At 37.6% G+C, this 16,334-nt stretch overlaps 1 protein-coding gene across 8 annotated transcripts in view; it reads right to left on the reverse strand.

Annotated features, from left to right (window-relative positions):
* The window catches only part of LOC131685610 (serine-rich adhesin for platelets), a 331,716-nt gene that overhangs the window by 258,092 nt on the left and 57,290 nt on the right, over window positions 1-16,334 (reverse strand). For 4 of the 8 annotated variants that reach the window (XM_058969474.1, XM_058969473.1, XM_058969471.1 and 1 more), the window contains exon 1: window positions 6,769-8,006. The exons of the other annotated variants lie outside the window; for them this stretch is intronic. The gene's annotated coding sequence lies outside the window, so the exon portion shown is untranslated. Of the gene's footprint in view, window positions 1-6,768; window positions 8,007-16,334 lie in introns of those variants that run through there. 8 annotated transcript variants of the gene reach the window in all.

A 16,334-nucleotide genomic window follows, 5' to 3' on the forward strand; every position in this document is an offset into this window, starting at 1 on the left:
TTTGCATATTTTGTTTTACCAAAAATGATTTAGACTGTCTTTTGAAAAGGGCCAAACTTTTTTTTCAAATGACCATAGCTTAAAAATGACAAATCCTACAAAAAAATGTTGTAGGAGTGATTTTTACAAAATTAGTCAAATTTTTTAATAAAAATATTGAAGAAATTCTTCATCGACTCCTACAAAGAAAAAAAATCGATTTTAAAAATTTAAATTCGATTTGCAAAAAAAAACCTTTGGATAAAATTTTGTTCCAAGATTGGTAATTATGTTCCCTACCTACCGTCAAAAATTCAAGTTGGGCATTTTCATGGAAAAAAAGTTATTTGAAAAAAGCTTTTCCTTGTCCAAACTGAATTTTTTTTCAGTGCACTTTTATCGAAAACAAAACCAATGAATCATCTCAGAATCCAATTTCCCAACTGCTAGTTGCCTGATACATGGAAAAAAGTATCAGTAACGAATTTGGTGTATATTCATAACAAACTTGAATTAGGGCAAAGATAGGTCATTTAACATCGGTATATGCGAGATTTAACTAAATACCACTTGGCCGTGTACGAAGAAGTATCTTGTCTATGTACCCGCCCGGGAAGTAGAGATTGATGATGTAATCCCCAACAAGGGCCTTAATTGCGAAGTATGGGGTTCGCTCCATCAAGAATCCTTTGCTTCGGCCAGTGAAAATTCTGGTTCGCAAGCAGTTGCGTTCAATGACTATATGAGAACAATTTATTTTCCATCAGCCTTATTTCGAACTTTTCGTCAAATCTGCTCTTCCAGACTTTGATCTTTTAGACGGGGCTAGACTTGTTCGCCTTTTTGTGTCACGAGGCATGAACTATCACCGTTGCAAACATTTGAGCCTACAACGACTTACTGTAGAAAAAAGGCACGCTCTGGAAAATGCGGAGAGAATCATGAAATGTTTTCCTACTGTGGAGAGATTTCGCATGATCTCTCGACATATCCCTCATATAAATTATGTGGGTACAAATTGAAACATTCTTTTAAGAGACGCCCCGATAAAAAATGCAAAACAGCGCTACGCCACCGACAACAACTAATTTCCTTGTACATTAAAGAGCGAGAGTCTGACCATCCCATTGTGGGAACATCTTCTAATGTGCCTATAAATTTCCGGATGAAGAAAATCAGTTTTTCCTCCTAAGCTTCCTCGTAAAGGCCTGAGAGTGTCCCTTGAAGGGTGCTGTTACAAAACCGAAGTAAGTGGTTACTGGTCTCGGTAATCTTAGAAACTAGCAGGAATTTTCACATGAGACATCAAAAACCCTAAGTGTCCCTATATTTCAGTCCCTACATTTTCCCCCAGGTTTTACACAATTAAATTTCAGATAAAACGAGTAACCGACGCGAACAACCGTTTACAGTGTCCAACTTCGTGGTGTGCTTAGAATTGTACACGAAAAGGACTTTTGAACATCGGATCGCCCGATTTTTTTCCCAATATACGCGACGCCACAAATGCAAATTAAAAAAACTTGATGATAGCTGAAAAACGCGATTATTGGCACCGGTCCGTCGACGGATTAACGGACGGATCATCAGAGAAATAATGTTTCGTCTGGTGGCTAGGGCCTACGTTGTGTATTCGATTCATCCTGTGATTGGAATGCACGGAACGTCCGTCATATGACGACAGCTCTGCATCGCTTTTATGCTAATTATTATAAAAGTAGTGGTAAGTGCAATCATAAACGAGGCTGTGCTGTCAACATTCTCCCCACAAAACTGATGGTTTTATATTTACCTATCAACGACCAAGCCCACATCGTTACAGCCACAGGTTGATGGAGCATGGAAAGTACGCTTTGTATTTCCTGAATAAATCCAAAGGGGTTTTTGAGTACCTTATCTGAAAAATCATAGCCGATTAGCTTAGTTTGAGTTCTTTCGCAGTGCTCCATTCGGGGTAATGAGAAGGCGGACACTTGGATTAGAATGATAATGAGAAGGTTGACATTTAGGCATTAGAAGGTGATATTTATGAAAGATCGCGTAGCTTCAACGAGTTTTTAATTATTTCCTCTCAGACAACGCTCGAAAATTGGCGAAAATTTCGTGGAACGATGGAAGTTCAGGAATCCAAAAGGTAGCAACAAATCCAAGAGAATGGATGAGGGTCATGACTTGATTCGGGTGATATCTCGGGTCATGTACAATAGACTGCCCAGAAAAATAATGAATTTTTGAAAACTCAATCGGCCCACCCCTGAGTCGATTTCTAGTCCCACCAGGAGTACTTGTTCCAAATTTGAAGCAAATCGGACAAGTCTAGCTACCGGACCAACGTGCCTGAAGTTTGTATGAGATTTTTCGACAATTTACATGGAGAAAATCCACTAACTCACATTTTCGCCGCTAGGTGGCACTGTATGCATCGTATTATCACTGTAAGTGAAAATAAGAAAGATAATTTAATTGTCTACAACTTTGTCGAAAACAGCTAGTCAATCCGGCTTTGTTGAAAGAAGTTATTAAAATTTTAACGAAGTGATGTCTGAGTCAGTTTTCCATAGGGCCTAGCAGTGCAATGTTGTGTATCAGTACTCGATTCGCGCGAACTAATCATTTTTGTGAAATAACCGTTAGATTTAGCTCAATAGTAGGTTCAGAAGAATAGGGGTCATTTTTTTCCTGGTACTCTTATGTACAATCATTATACATAGAAGGCCCATCTTCGGCGTATTGAGGTCGTGGAGAGCGGTCTCTGCGCTTGTACTGGCGGTTATCGCGATATTAAACATGTTGTCTGGTCGTGCCCTAAGTGTTCTAGTCCCAGATCTCCGTTAAACGAATCCCGTCGGCCTCATTCCAGTCCAGTCCGAGATGCTATACCAAATTCGTTACTGACACTTTTTGCATGTATCAGGCAACTAGCAGTTGGTGAATTGAAGTCTGAGATGATTATGACTTTCATTGGTTTAGTTTTAGATAAAAATACACTGAAAAAAAATCAGTTTGAGCAAGGAAAAGTTTTTTTCAGATAACTTTTTTTCCTTGAAAGTGCCCAACGTGAATTTTTGACGGTAGGTAGGGAACATGATTAGCTCACTTGGAACAAAATGTCATCCAAATAAAAGATGGGGTTTGATTGTAAATCGACTTTAAATTTTTAAAATCGACTTTTTTAAATGTAGGAATCGATGAAGAATTTTTTCAATATTTTTATTCAAAAGTTTGACCAATTTTGTGAAAATTACTCCTACAACATTGTTTTGTAGCATTTATCATTTTAAGACTATGGCCATTTGAAAAAAAAATTGTGAAAAAAGTTTGACCCTTTTCAAAAGATAGTCTAGATCATTTTTAGAAAAACAAAGTATGAAAAGTGGCCTTTTGTGATTTTACAGAAAATCTGAGAGGGTGCTGCCATTTGTTAGAGTTGGCGCGAAATTCGTCTTTGAAGAAAAATGAGCGAATTTTACAGTAAAATATGAGATTTTACGGTTTTCATGAAGCAATTTTCCGAAACTCGAACTGTTTTCTATTTTTTGTGGTTCATTGACTAACTACAAATCTAAGCTTTACTAAACTTATTGTATTGTCTGTATCAGACAATTTTACCAAGAGTTATCGTGTTCGTCGCGGCGCTCCTCGACTTGGAAATTCTTGGACGTCTACTCTTGAAACGCTCGTATGTGTGAGCCATTCATTGTGCACGAAAAAAAATATTTTCGGACACAGCCTGTCTGAAAATATCTTTTTTTTTCCTGCACAATAAATGTACAAAGCGATCTTAACATTACACAAAAGATCCATTGTTGCCTTGCCTTCAAAATCGTAAAACAAAAAAACTTTCGTTTTGAGCACTTTACACCAGTGCTCCCCTTAACGCTAGCTCCAAAAAACTGCGACACAATTTGTGTTACTAAGCAAACCCCCAGTCAAGCGTAATGTTTCGCAAGAAATCGATAATCCGCAAACCCGAAATTTTGAAGATTCACAAAGAAAATGAATGTGGCACCCTTGCCACAAAGCAAAAAATATGGGAAGAGGTAAGGTTTTTCGTTTGCTGTACGAAAAGAGTCTCTTCCATATGCATCGTAAAGTTGATAAAAGAGGTTACAGTGTTTCAAACGCAATTATTTAACATGAGCTGCGGAAATGAATATTGCATCCTTATATAGTTATTGATCCGTTCAATATTAATTTTGTTATGAATCTTAACAGAAAATCGCCTTAATCTAAATGCGTAAAATTACTCCACCGTGCATTTTGCCACATCGGTATATGTGTTTCAAGTCAAACGATCTTTTATTTGTAATGGTATATCTGTGCAAATATTTCAGATAATCAGGAAGTTATTGGTAGTCTAGATATCTGAAATTCGCGTATGCTCTTGGTTAGACTAGACATGCTACATTTTCAATATAACTATGGGTGTGTCTTGTACACAATCCTTTCTTTTTGACGTAGGACTACGTCTTTGTTTTCGATATGGGGGTGCACTCTGCAAATTCTACAAAAATGGTATGTAACGAAAAGTGGTCCAATTTTAAACGCATATAATTCAGCCATCTCACGATAAATTTTCAATTTTTTTGCACAAATCGCCCCGAAATACTTCTAAGAATAGATTCCAATAGATAAACCCAAGGATTTTTGATATCATAGCATTAAAAAATTAAATAATATACATCCTTGTCAAAATATCGCGCATTTACACACAGAAGATAGCGCTTCCCAAGCCCTGTACGACGGATTGGTGTACCTAGCGCGCAACGCTTCTATGAATGACGTCATCATCGACTATTTAAAGAACGGACTTGGCCAGACACGCTCAGTTCCCTGTTGAACGGCTGGCGAAGCAGATCACTGCGCTGTGTTTTTTACAGCCAGTGTAGCTGAGCTAGAAGTCCGTTACACTGGCTGTGGAGGGACGCTACCCTGTGTCGTCCAACAGGCGACCGCTCCAACTGCTTCCTAAATGCTGCTGTAATGTTGCCAGTAAATTTTTGATTTAACTAGCACATGTATTTGCTATTTTCGCTTGAAATTAAGTAATGTAGTGGTAGTAATAAGCTTCCCATTTTGGTTTAAACGCAAGGACAGTTTTTAAAACAGGATTTGATTAATTAGTTAAGCTCATCTAAGCAATTTTATCAATTCTGTAATTTAAAAGAAATTTTACGGAACTTGGTGAATTTGGCCCCACTTGCAACTGGTATAATCAACCTACCCAAAGTGTTGCATAACGCAGGGGTGTTTTTTGGAACAAAATCATTCAGCCCTTCGCTATGCAAAATCACGATATTATGACAGATGGGCTAAGCGCGGCCGTTCCTTTCAATCGGGAAAGGCCGCGTGGAATTTTGGTGAAACGCGCTAATAGTGTCGTGGTGGTATTAGTTGTCTCTTTCGCTCTACCCATCATCATCAGCGTTGACTCTTGCATTGTACGCTTGGGTTCAATGTTTGTGGCGAATGTGTTGGTAGGTAGGGGAACTGGCGGTAAAATGAACAGCAAAGTCATTATTTTCTAACTAATAAGTGACTGAGATATTACAATCACCTTATGTTTCTTGTTAGATATGTTTTGTACATATCTGGTAAAAATACTTCGTCATAAACACATTTTTTCAAACATGATTCTTGATTTCTAAACATGTCCAAAAATGAGACATAAAATGAACAGATTCTGGTGACCTGCAAAATGTCCTGTATGTATGCAATGCGCAGCGTTGGAAAGCATTTCCCGATCAATGCTAATATCCCATCAAATCATGAGCTTTGCATACACACAGGGCATTTTGCAGGCAAAAAAAATTGTCGCGGAAGAATTGAATTTTCATGACGTAATATTAACCATTTTACAATCCTGTGGCATCGAAACACATCTACAAACTTGGGGTTATCCATGGGTGTTTGAACTTTTAGGATCTGTTTGAGAGCAACTAGAAAGCTTGTTCTATACATGAGATGTGATTATATTATCTAAAATTTGATTTTTCTTCACCGGTCCGGGTGTTTTTTCCCACACACTAAGTACTAAGAAAATAAATATTTTACAATAATATCCTACGTCTACAGTTCGTGCAACCCCATAGGGCTGCCCCTTGTAGTTTTTTATTTACGTGAAAATCAACAAAAGTGCTAAAATATATACTCCATTACCAAGAAAACCGACAACGAGGTAGAATAGACTTGTGTTGCCATGTTATTGATGAGTGCCAGCAAGATAGCGAGCTTAAAAGGAATACGGTAATAAACTAGTTAGCTTATTCTCTGAGGGATTTATTTATTTTGAGAAATAGTGGCTGATAGCGATAGTGAGTTTCTATTATCGAAGTGGTTAATTATCCGGACTCATTTACTCATATGAGTGATAAATGTAATGCCTGATCCTCAGTGACTGTTCCTGTTTTTACCTAGAAATGATAACATATTCGCTTGTATAACAAGTAAAATATTGAGAAACATAACAACCTTTTTGGGCTACGCAAGTTATCTCAACTATCGTTACATAACCATAACTGCAATCCAATATATTATTATCAAATAAAAAACTAAAATCTAATGGATAGTTTGTATTGAACCAACATCTCTATCGTAACATAAAATACTACTCTCTGAGCATTTTGAAGCACTCAATCTTTCCGGTCCAACCGATTAGGCAACCATTCAATCGAGCGAGCAATAAAAAATGCAAGAAATCCCACGAAAAAAGCAAACTGCCAACATACAGCTAACAGACGTAACCGACTCTCGGCGAATCGGAAGCAAAACCACTAATTCAATATTTACCTTATTCGAATGGAACTTGCGCTCATTCCTCGCTCAAATCCAACGGTAATCGAATCCGCATCGGTGCCAACGCTGGCAATCCTCTGCGTAAAAAATAAACACAACTAGCAGCGTCTCTGCTGAACCACACTTTCAAGTTCACTGGCACATATGAAAGCAAAATAAAATAAACGGGAAACAAAAACTTGCTCTCGTAACAGAAACACTGATGCACTTTTCCACTTCCTTTGTTGTCTGAGATATTCTTAACTTATACAGCTTTCGGAATGCAAATTCAAGCCGAAGGTTTCACATGAACCAATTGACGAACTTTGATCTTATTGGGGTAGGAGTTTCATTAACCTCTCGGTCCCGGACTGTTGGGCCGATGGTTCCAGCCGGCTGCACTCTCTACACCGTGAGACGCTCGGATCAACTTTCTTTCCGTTTTCTCACCCACCGATAGCTACCGTTTTTTGTTGTTGTTGTATTATTGTTGTTGATGTCTGCAGATAGTCCCAAGACTGCAAATTCACAGCACGAATTAATGATAATGAAACACCATCGACACAGAACAGAACAAACGTGTCCACGGATGGGCGAGGATCAAGATCTTGTTTCTCGTTTTCCGGATCGAAACGTGACTGGTAGAGTTTGGATCAGTTAACTGGTTACGTGCACTATTGCCAGCAGATTTTCTAACGGATAGCCGGCACTAGTTCCACTTTTGAATTTTCGCCAGAGAAAATTCTCGCAAAAGGTCAAATCGTTAACCAAGAAACTGTTCATTAGCTGCGCAATTTCGATGAACTCACTCGTCTTCACCAAACAGCTGCGTCGGTTCGCGTTTTTCGGTTTCGCAAGATGCAAATTCGAACTCAATTTTTCACCTTTGTCGATACGCAGCACACAAACGTTTGCACTTCTTCTGTCACCGCGCTAAATTGGTCTCGTGGGCTTTCTTCCGCCAGAGCCAAAACCGCGGCTGAAGCAGACCGTAGCCAAACTGAGCCCAGAGGGAAATGGTAAACCGAACGGTTGCGGCAAAGCAATAACCGTGCACTAGAAAGGAGCGCTTTGCGATCCGCGGCCTCGGAATCGTCTCGTTGAGTTGATATTTTCCCTCAAGATACGATTCTCGCTTAATTCACTCGCTTCAATTTCAATTCACCGGTTACGTTGTTTTATGTTTGCTCCTACAATCATCCACTCCAAACCGTAGTCCGTATGGGCTGCCCGCCAACGCGAAACTGACTCGCGAAGAAAACATTAAACTTGCAGGCCGCGGATCGAAATAAAAAAAACTAAAAGCCACACGACTGTTGTAAATGTGTATACCCGCCGTACTCGAGTGGGCCGATCATGCTGCTGCTCTCTCGCAACAAAACCTCTCATACTCGCAGGCGCGCCCGATTAAAAAAGCAAAAAAAAGCACAAAACACCACATCATGCGTGGTGCGCAAAATTGCAACTTACGCGACATGCAATGGGCTAAGCAGTCGGGTTCGTCTCTCGCCTGCGTTCAAGTCTCCCGGTTCAGCACGGCAGCCCATTCGCCAACGGTGTGAGTGGTCGTCGTCATCATCGCGGTCGTAAAGTCGTAAAAGTTGCATTCGCCAGCTCCAATCGAGTGGGCTATCCTGATGACGCAGGGTTGTAGTCTAGTGGAACATACTGCCATCAGGACTGGCTATGAGCTGGGGAGCTTCAACCCTATGTATTTGTTCAAGCCGCTACTATACGGTGCGGTGTGAGGTAGCGCATAGCGACGATGAAGCAGTACAAGAGAGGCCTTAGCCGGTTTTTCGCACCAAATAAGTACTTCTTCGGAACTCACTTGCGACGGGTAGGTGCACGAGAGATTCACGAGCGAAGATCTGCTTCGGAAAATGAGAACTGAAAAATAGTATACCTGCTTCGGTCCAGTGCTTGTCCATTACATTAATGCACTGATTCAGAATCGATGTTCGATATACTTATATCAATTAATCTTAGTTTTGGTAGTCCAACTAAGATATATGTTTTTCACTGTGGTAAAGTAAATGTGTATGATTACAGTGACACTAAGTCACGATTCTTGTTTCAACTACGATCTCAAGCTTTAAAATACCGATAGCAATCGCCTTCTTGTTTTGTCTTGTGTTGTCCGGCCACGTCGTACGACTAGATCAAGTTTTATCACTTCATCGTGGACATCGTGGATCTTCAATTCGTTGTTACACTTCTGTAACATTATTATGAACATTAAAAAATACTTTTCTCATAAGGAAAAGTCTACAAATCGGTATCAAATCAGAAACAAATGCAAGAGAATAGATAAATAACCCCTAAGCAATCCAAATATTTGTTTAACTTGAAAAACTGATGCAATTTGTTTTTGTGTTGAGAAAATCGAAAAAATAATAATCTTTCCAAAGACATGTTCATATCAATTATGTCAAATCCCTTGCTTCTAACACGGAAAAGATTTCATCGTATGGAACAAAGCTGTCAGCTAGCCACTTGACCGATTCAGTGGTAAACAATGTGCCTGCCGTACCGTTTTTATGTATGGATCCACTGGGCCTGGAGTGCCAGGATGCACGAGTTCATTTATCGTTGTCTATAACGAAGTATTTGCGTGCATTGTAAATAGTAAGTTTTGTTCATTTCACGTACTGAAAGACTGGCCGCTTGGAGAACGAAAGATCTCGTAAATTTTAACACATTTAGTTTACATTGCACGAATGTTATCGTTAAGTACTTTTCGTGAATGAAACGATATATTTTAATAAATGTTTGTGTATAGTACGAACGGTTTTATTGGTAGCATGATTTTATCTTCGTCCATTGAATTTTCGTATTCCTTTATATATTTTTTTCATGCGATCTTTTAGGATCAATTTTTGACAACACAGATTTTTTTTATTTTAGATAAACTCCACTACTATAATGATTGCGGAATTTTTTGTTCGTGACATTCACGAAAAATGTTTATGAAAGTAGTAAGTATTTTTTGTGAATAAATATCGTGAGAATTTTTTTTGGCAGAAACCGTCAATAGCGCAAAACAAATTTCTTGGCTTGAGAACGAATCTATTTTGCAAGAATTTTTTGATAAAATACACGAACGTAATATTTACGAATATCTTTAGGGGCCCTTACACGCACAATAAAAGTGTCAAAACTAAGTAATGGCATGACTGGAATTGCATAGAAATTCTATCATTACCCCCCTTACATGAACATTAAGGGGAGGTTCTCATTCAAAATTTTCGAAAATCTGATTTTTTTTTTCATTGTATTATTTGAAAGATATGTGTCTATTATATTGTGTTAACCCTCAAAAAGGCAAGGTGTCTCAGAGGCCCGGTTATTTACAGTTCTCCAGTTTCAATGAACTTGTAATTTGAAATACAAATGATCGAGCGTTTTCGGGCTTTCGATACTCTCTCCGATAAAACGACAAGAAAGAAGCTTTTGAGATTTCATTGGGCCTTCGGAGCGATGCATCTTGAAATCACAATTTTAGCTTGCCTTTTTGAGCGTTAAACGAGTTTTTCGATAGCGCATAATAAAAGTTGCAACAGATCATTTTTAGAAACGGCATTCCGGACGCGCGCCCAGGGATGCACAAGCCGTACAGTCCGCTACAGCGACGCATCACTACAGCTCACGGCTCACAGAAAGGAGGCTTGCTATTCCGCGAATTGACAGTTTTCGGTGACGTCAGAGAAATCGTTGTAATAAACAAACGGATTTCTCGGAATTTGTTAATTGGCAATATTTGAGCTCTTACGGTGGAAAAAATAGTGTGCAGAAGATTTTTGACGTAAATTACGCCATAATTACACTAGACACAGTGGATAATCAGTGCATCTATGTGATTATTAGCGTAAATCGGGAATTTGGATGCATGCCATAGAAAATATATCCCACCGTAATCATATCCACCGTAATCTGATCATAGCAAAGGTTTTGGACATCCGCATAGCTACCTTGTGGTTTACCAGGTGCCGATCATTCGTTAGCAGCAAACAATATATGAATTTCATGTAATTGTTTTCGCCGACGATTTCTATGGCGCGCTCTCGTCAAATGTTTACACTCTAACGAGCTAGCCTAGTATATGTAAGCCATGACTACAGCTCTTGTCAGAACGGTAGCCAAACCGAGTACATTTTCCCGTACAGCAGTAGAATACATTTTTGTTTTGCTGCTGTACTCCGACTGCTTGGTGAGAGTGTGGCGCAGTAAAGTTTGTTCTCTCGCTTTTTACACTTTTCTCTGCATAGTCAAAGGGAGAGGCCTGCACACGAAAGCGTTGATGCCGGTCGTGGCGTAAACGAACCGCATTCATTGTCGTCGTTTGTGATTAAAAATATTAAAAAGTGTAAAATAAGGAAAGGGAAGCTGTACCGCTCGCGTCTGGTGGCTGTACTGGAGGCAGAATTTTTTGTCATGTTACTGCTTTGCTTACAGACTGCCGTACAGCACTGGCACTAGCGAACGACAGCAGCTTCGAAAGAGAAAAGAGAATGCAGGCAGAAAAATTCCAGCCGCAGAAAAGGTAGACATTTTGCATCCTTGCGCGCGCCTCAGGTAAAAACCTTTTCATGGCATTATGCACGTTCCCAGAATGCTTCGCGCTGCGCTGCAAAGGGTGTCCCACATCAAATTGCATCACGGAAGAAACACTCTAGAAGATAACACGGTGCTACAGTGATTTTGTACTTTTCAAGTGACCAATATAGGTTGTAGATCTCGCCAAATGCAACACACGATAATGTTTGAAAAATGTTGCATACCCTCAAAATCTTGATTTATTGCAAAAAAAAAACTATTTTTCGTGACTTTCGGCATTAAAAAAATTTCTACGCTGTCATTTTTCAACCGATTTTTGATATTTTATGTGTTCTGGAAAGAAGAATTACCTTTCCAACAGTTTGGTACGTTATGTTCTTTTGTCAAAGATACTTTGGTTTTGAGTCAACAATATGAAAATAACCATATTTTGCGATTTTTCCAGGAAAACTATGAAAATTATTCAACATTTTACTAAAGAAACATCTTTGCTTTAATAAAATTTTAAAGAGAGTACACACTAAAAAATATTTACCTCTCGCAAGATGCACATAAAAGGAGCGTCACAATTCACTTGAATTTACATTCAAGAACATGTAAAAATACGCTTTGTTCACAGTTCTTCATTTTCGCTCAACCGAGTTCTACATCAAAAGGGATACAATATTTTATTTCACATATCAAAACAAGTAAAATTCCTTTATTAGACAGAAAATACGTCGCAGTGTTGTTTACGTCAAATGTAATTTTCATTTTTTCTTAGTGTGCATTCAATTTCTCATCCAATGACCTATCAAACAAAACAAAAACGCTTCCTAAGAAAAATGTAACGCAATTTTTAATGAAAAAACCGCGAAATAATGAGTAGTTTCATATTGTTGTCCCAAAACCGCATTGTACTTTTAACAAAAGTACATAATACATATACCGTTAAAAAGGCCTTCTTCTTCTTTCCAAAACACTTCCACTCCAAATTTTTCGTGCTAAAAATCCTGAAAAATGGTTTTTTGCTATAAATCAAGTGTTTAGTGTTGTCTTTGACGGGATCTACAACCTTTAACAGACCACTTTCAAAGTATATTCAATTTTTTTAATTTTGTAACTCCGTGTAACCCATTGGGTATTTTCTCTTAAAAATTTGGGTAGAAGTAGTTTAGAGTGTATTGTTTACACTATATTTTTATCGCTGGCTGTTTTTCGAAAATTGGAAAAAGGGCGTCACCTGAAACTCCACAAATCGGTTTTGCGCAAGCACCTGGAAAATCGTCTGCTTTCCAATTGGGACATCGGAAAACAACTTGGACTCGTGCAGTTAAGGTTGAACAGAGAATGGGCAAAAATCGAAAACGAAAGAAGCAGTTTGTTCCACACCTTTTGTTAAATCTTCATAAAAATCAATCAGTAGTACTGTAACAACATTCTACATAAGCTTATTGATTTTTATGAAGATCCTACAAACGGTGTGTGTGTACAATCCATTTCCCACTGTCCGGCAGTGCTTTTATGGAAGAAACTTGTCTGCATATATGTAGCGATATATCTATTTTCATCGATAGATGTACACATGTTTGGCCCTGGAAATGAAAGGCGATAGCTCTATTGTACATCCAACGATCCATTTCAAGAATGCCTGTTCCTACACGTACATTCTGAGGCCGCCTTCATATACAATAAGCCCCGCGCGAATACATCCACGTATCAATTGGATATTTGCAATATATTCGAACTTTCAGAATGAAAAATATTTATGATTCTGGTACGTATTCACAAAAAGGAAAATATTTATGAAGGTAGACAAGCAATAAAAATGATATGAAACGATCTCACCAGCTCTGAATAAATGCAGGCAGCGCTGCAAGCGCTAAGCGAAACGAACGGGAAAAACTACCTACTGAACGATTGACTTCATTTTCCTGTTCAATATATTGTATATCACTGAAAAATATTGGACGTTAACGACAACACGTCTGGGCGATTCGCCACACAGTGGGACCAATCCAAAAAAGGTAGGACAAAACCTTTTTGATGCCTTAGATGTCATTTTAGAGCTAGCATTCCTTCGTAGGATTTGTTCACAATATTATTCTGCAACTTTTTAAATAGAATATTTTGTTGCTGGACTAAGGTAGAGTACCCGAGCAAAAAAAATTTTTTCACAAAATTATTTTAGAGGGTCGATGTCTTCAACAAAGTTGTAGAATATTATGTTTTGAATAACTTCTTCTAAGATACCACAGACATCAGACCTCATATTTGAGGCAAAATTGTTGTTTTTTGGAAATATGACCAAAAAATCAGTTTTTCGACTTTTCCATGCTATAAACCTTAATTGATTAATTTAATATGTTCTACAAACTTGCAGGTAAAATTAAAATACAACTTTTTGTTGATGGAACTAATAACCTGAAATCAATATTTTGGCTTCTAAAACTATTTTTCATATAAATTTACTCCATTTTCATCAAAGATTTCTGTTTTTAGGTGCAATTTTGTGCAGCCAAACTTTGGCTATTCCGATACTCTATTATTCGTAGAATGAAATTAATACTACATAGAAACAGGATATAGTTGGACGCATTGTTTGGGTGACCATTCATGTACGACGGTTTATAACATAAAATGTGTCTATATTATTTTTAATTTATATACATTATTAGCTATTAACAAAATCTTATATTTTGTACGCGTTTACAAGCATATAGAACATATTGAGTTGATCAATTACGGTTACAATATGAAAAAGTGAAAAAATAATATAAATTTTGAATTTAAACTGCCAAAGAACAACGATTTCGGCTCAAAAAAGTAAATAAATGGTCTTTTCAACAAAATTGTTCCAAATACAATATTTGACAACTTTGCTGAAGACCTCAACCATTTAAACAAAATTTGATTTTTTTAGTTCGGGATTTCTACTTTAGTTTAACCAATAAGATTAGTTCTACAAATTCATAAAAGTAGAACAATACCTATTTGAGGCCTTAGATAATCTAGAACTTAAGTGTGTGGAAAAATATTCACAATATAATTAAATCATTTGTATTTTTTAGATGGTTGAGGACTTCAGAAAAGTTGTATAATATATAATTTCGAACATTTTTGTTAAAAATACCTTATACATACAGTAGATTTATTTTTTAATCCGAAATCGTTGTTCTTTGTCAGTTTAAATTCAAAATTTATATTATTTTTTCACTTTTCCATATTGTAACCGTAATTTATCAACTCAATATGTTTTACATGCTTGTAAGTGCATGCAAAATATAAGATTTTGTTAATAGCTAATAATGTATATAAATTAAAAATAATATAAACACATTTTATGTTATAAACCGTCGTACACGAATGGTCACCCAAACAACGCGTCCAACTATATCCTGTTTCTATGTAATATTAATTTTATTCTAGGAATAATAGAGTATCGGAATAGCTAAAGTTTTGCTGCACAAAAGTGCACCTAAAACAGAAATCTTTGATGAAAATAGAGTAAATTTATATGAAAAATAGTTTTAGAAGCCAAAATATTGATTTTAGGTTATTAGTTCCTTCAACAAAAAGTTGTATTTTAGTGTTACCTGCAAGTTTGTAGAACATATTGATTTAATCAATTAAGGTTTTTATCATGGAAATATCGAAAAACTGATTTTTTGATCATATTTTCAAAAAACAACAATTTTGTCTCAAATTTGAGGTCTGATGTCTGTGGTATCCTAGGAGAAGTTATTCAAAACATAATATTCTACAACTTTGTCGAAGACATCGACCCTCTAAAACAATTTTTTGAAAAAAATTTTTTTGCTCGGGTACTCTGCTTTAGTCCAACAACAAAATATTCTATTTAAAAAGTTGCAGATAAATATTGTGAACATATCCTACGAAGAAATGCTGGCTTTAAAATGACATCTAAGGCCTCAAAAAGGTTTTGTCCCACCTTTTTTAGATTGGTCCAACTGTGCGCCAGTGCTGCCACTTTTTCATTATGAAGATCCAACAAACGGCGTGGAAAAAAACTGATTTTTTAGTTTTTGATTTTTGTCCATTCTCTGTGCAACCTTAACGGTGAGTCATGTGATTAAAAGTTACTACCAAACTCTGAGCATCGCACGAAAGGAGAAATGCGGTCAGAATGGATGTTCTACTAGTGATCAGGATCACAAGCGTGTAGTGAAAGTGTTTAAGCGAATTCATAATGCTTCGACCACGGACGTGGCCAATAAATTGATACTGTCCAGGTCTTTCGTTCAGTGAGCCAAGACCGGGAGGGACAGCATACATACAAAGTGTAGATGGCTCCAAGTCGTGACGAAGGGCAAAATACGGTGGGAAAGTCACGTTGTCTCATCATGGATCTCATCGATGATCTAGGCGTCAAGGCGGACTTCCGGCCGCTTCCGGGGCTACTATTCTTCACCACCCAGCACAAATTTGATGTTCCGGAAGAAGTAACTAAACAGAAAATTTCAAAGTTTGCCAACAAATACATGATTCGGCAATCGATCTGCTCATGTGGCTTCACGACTACAGGGACTGTAAATGGGGAGATTTTCCTCAAGGAGTGTCTACAGGAGCATCTTGTTCCTCTGTTGAAGCAACACAAGGGCCCTGTGATTTTCTGACCGGATCTAGCTTCATGCCACTATTCGAATGTTGCCCTGCAATAGTACGAAACCAAAGGGGTCGCTTTCGCATTTAATGAGAAGAACCCTTCCAACATCCAAGCATCCCAAGAAGGTCAAATCTGAGGAAGATATGAAGAAAAAGTGAGGTTCCGTGCAGAAAAAGCTGCAGCCAGATGTTGTACAGAACCTAATGAGTAGAGTTAAGCGTAAGGTTCAAGCGAATGGTTATAGTAATGATGTTGAATGAAATAAATATGCCAAAAGCTTACTAATGGGTTATATTATATTGTCTGAAGGTTTGAAAAGGATCGGTCCACTAGGTTATTTTCTAAAGCTTTTTCCGTGATACAATTTGAAGTGATTTAGATGTACCATTTCTCTCCCCTTTCTCTTTTTTATCAATTT

Source organism: Topomyia yanbarensis, chromosome 2, assembly GCF_030247195.1.
Source record: "Topomyia yanbarensis strain Yona2022 chromosome 2, ASM3024719v1, whole genome shotgun sequence".
NCBI classification, from domain to species: domain Eukaryota; kingdom Metazoa; phylum Arthropoda; class Insecta; order Diptera; family Culicidae; genus Topomyia; species Topomyia yanbarensis.